Here is a 4,088-nt window from a genome sequence, read left to right on the forward strand (position 1 = left end):
TCATTCTTAAAACTAACTATTATCACGATGAAGGCAAGTGTACCTATCGAATAGTAGTATAGTTATAGCAAGACCGGATTATTAAACCCAAAGGAACTAAAAGTACTAGTATCAACTTTCTTTTTATTATCTAGCTTAAAAAATAAAAGGGTTTTGTTTATCTAACTAATTAATTAAACTAAGAAATCACAGAAAAGAAATTTGGGGAAAATACTTTTGGGAAAACTCGATTGATTAAGAAAATATCTAAGGAAAAATCCACTAAGACTTTACTTGTTATTTGACTCTGAATCGGACGATTTATTCATTCAACTTGTTTCGTAGAGATCCCTAAGTTATATTATTATCTCTCTCGAGACTAACAACATCTAACCCTATATTGAATAATTGAAATCTCTTTCTAATTAAGGCCCTAGGGTTGTATTAACTTGATCTATGGATCCCTTTATTAGGTTTCACCCTAATCTGGTAAAATCTTGTCACCCTATCTCTAGGCGCGCAACCAACTCCACTTAATTATGACAAATTTACTCTTAGACAGGGTCTATTCCTCCTCTGAATAAGAGCTTAACTTGAATCAATATCCTAGAATAACAAAAAAAGAATTAAGAACACATAATTAAGAACAAGTCAAATATTTATCATACAATTCAGATAATAATAACAAGATCCTTCTTAGGTTTCATTCCCCTTAGGTATTTAGGGGTTTTAGTTCATACTAATGAAAGAAAACATCTCAAAAGAATAAAAATAACAAAACATAAGAAAACCCAAAACTCCTGAGGGAATTTGAAGGGAGATCTTCAGTCTTGATGGTGAATTCGGCTTCTGAGATGGATCAATCGGCTTTCCTTGAGCAATTCTTTTGTTCCTCCTATGCGTCCCCCTTTTTCTCCTCTTCTAGGGTGTATTTATAGCCTTTGGAATGCCTAAGATCCCCCAAAAGTGGCCTTTTCCAAATAGGACTCTGGTTGGGCTCGACAGGGACACACCCGTGTGACACGCCCGTGTGCGATTACTTTAGGCCGTGGTCAAGCCTGTTAAATAAGCACGGGCGTGTATCTACCCGTGTGAGTCGTGCTTCGATTCTGCCAAATTGACACGGCCGTGTCGTCTGCCCGTGTGAGGAAGTCCAGGCCGTGTTAATTTTATACATTGGCCCATTTTCTCCGTTTTTGGCCTGTTTCTCGTTCTTTTTACTCTTCTATGCTCACCTAAGTATAAAACATGAAATTAAGGCATTAGGAGCATCGAATTCACCAAGTCTAAGGAAAAATCATCCATAAAATGAGCTAAGCACGGGATAAAAATATGTATAAATTACGGTTTATCAAATACCCCCACACTTAAGCATTTGCTTGTCCTCAAGAAAAATCCTCAACTTATAATCAAAATAAATTCTTCTCAACTTATAATTTCTATCGATAATATCTCAAAAAAATCCATAGGTAATCATACATTAAAAATTCAATTGAAAGAACATCAAAGTTTCAAACATTCCAAGTTAAGCATTTTAGCACGAAAATATAGTTGTTTCCCCTCATCTAAGTAATTACCTTTAATTCAAAATATCAAAGAGTTTCACATCCTCACTAAAGATTCACTCAAATCACTCGAGGTGTTTAAGGACAATAAATGAAGCACTCAATAGTCAATAATGAAAAGTTATTACCATAGGCTTGCATGAAAATCAAATCTCCACAACTATAAATTGAGATGAAACATCAATCAGAAGGTCTTTAGAGGATTGTAACATAGCTTTGGGGTGTAGTCACAAGCTGAAAGAAAGGGTTAGAATCGAGATTGAATTGGAAAATTGCCTAACTAGAAAAATGACTAGTCATCAATTGCGTACAACAGAGCTTTTTCTCAGAATATGGAATTTAACTTCTTTAGCTTAGAAGATCACTACTACTAATATGTATACATGTATTTTTTTTAAGAACAAGTCAAATTAAAAAATAGAATAAAACATAGCTATGCAACTATTCCAACTCAAATCTCGACAATAATAGGGATCAAATTAATTTAGGGGATTTTAACAATAATGAGTTATGGGTTAATATTGAGGGTAAATTAATGAATGAGTTATTAGGCTCAAGGGGTTTCACTAAGGGTTAATTGCGAAAGTTGGCTTTTATGGAGTGAGTGGGTTAAACCTAAGTGTCTTTATCATTTTGACATATCAAATCAAATGGTGTGGTCTTGACATGCATAATCAAGCAAGTTCTAGAATAACAATTCACTACTGACCCACTCATAATGAAAGTGAGCATGAAAGAAATAGTAGTTGCTCTAAAGGATCAAGATCTCACAAAAATTATGGCTTTTTGATGTTTAAACTTGTGAATTCCAACTCAAGATAATACTTAAACTTGGGGAAACAACCTAAAAGTTTTTAATTCTTCAAAAATCAACTTATCATGCTTGATTCCCTAATGCCTTAAAGTTTAAACAATCAATGCATAAATGCCTATGTTTTCATTCAAGACATATCAATAAAAATCATAAGTTAATTAAAATCCATTCAAATAGTGATATGAGTAATTCACGTGAGAATAAGACAATATTCAGGAATTTCTAATGGTGATATAAAAGACCCCCCACACTTAATATGTACATTGCTCTCAATGTACAAAGGTAGATATATTGAAAAAGATAAATTTATAATCATAAGATAGGGAGAGAAGTGAAACTTCCTGAATGATGAATGAATTCCTTGAACTGGAGTTTTGAAGAGTAATCAGCGTGAGAGTGGAGGAGGATACTCCGATGGTGGTAGAGGTTCATTAGTCCATAAGTCCTGCGCCAAAAGAATATTATATCTGGTGGTAGCTATGGTCATGGTCGAGCAGGACATGACAGTCGTAGAGAACCTTTCCTGGTGGAGTTTTTAGTTCTTATGCGATGATAAGCTTAGGATCTCTTTATAACTGTGACAGAATTAAGAACTTTTTAGGAAATATAAGGAAGCATAATTACTCATAATGGAATAGCTGAAATTGATAATTGTAAAATAAAAATTATAAAATCTAATAAAAATAAGCTTAAAGATAAATAAAAAGTAGTCTTAAAAAAATAATAGTTTTTAAACATTTTCATCGCTAGATGGTTCGCGAGGTGAGGGTGGCGATAAGAAGTGGAAGTGCTGACAAATCTGCTGTAGAGTAGCATCAATGCTATTGAAGCACTGAAAACACTATTGCTCAACCGAGTAAGGCGCTCAGAGATGTCAGCGTATGAAGCCGCCGCATGAACTGGACAAGAGGGTGGTGGCGGATGAGACGGTGGGTCCTCATGACATAGAGGGACATCATCAGTAATGTCCTCAGGGTCTCCCTCCTTAGATGATTTGGCTAGGCGATACTGAGGAGGGTGGGTTCCTCGGCGCTTCTCAATCATCCTCATACAAAACATGCTCGAGATGCCTTGTGGAGACATCTGGCCAATAAGAGTAAGGGAGGATGATTGGGCTGCTGTGTTGAGGAGCCTGAAGTGTCGTGCCAGTCGAGTCATATAGAAGCCAATGGAAATGAACCCCCTCCGATGCCGCTCCGTCTAGTGGCGAATAGCGAGGGTAATAAAGTAGGCGAGGTTGAGTACATGCCTATTCTCCATGCTTCATAGAAAGTAGGCGTCGTGAGTGTTGATGACGCTGGTGCTCTCTCGACGTCCTGTCAAAGTGTGTGCCAAGATGGTGTGTAGGTACCTCAAGGAGAGAGAGAGAGTTGATGCCTTGGAGCGGCTCGGGTCGTAGGTGGCTGAAGCAGGGACCAAAGCGTACCAACACTTCGAGGAAGAGTACTAGATATGGCGATGGAGAGTGTCAAGGTCGTTCTCATCCATGAACTCCTCTGTGTACAGGCCCAAAGCTATACCGAACTAGGGCACACTCAACTGGTGGACTAAACTGCCGAGACGGAACTAGACTGTTCCAAGATCATCAAAGTTGGTCATGACATCTTGAACATGGAATATCGAGCAAAGTTCAAGTGTGAGCTCATGGTACGTCGGCTCGATAATCGCAAAGAAGAGGTCCATGGATAGGTTGTCAGGAGTGCTCGTACATCGTCAGCCAACTGGACTTG

The sequence above is a fragment of the Gossypium arboreum genome, chromosome 5 (assembly GCF_025698485.1).
Source record: "Gossypium arboreum isolate Shixiya-1 chromosome 5, ASM2569848v2, whole genome shotgun sequence".
In the NCBI taxonomy this organism is placed as follows: domain Eukaryota; kingdom Viridiplantae; phylum Streptophyta; class Magnoliopsida; order Malvales; family Malvaceae; genus Gossypium; species Gossypium arboreum.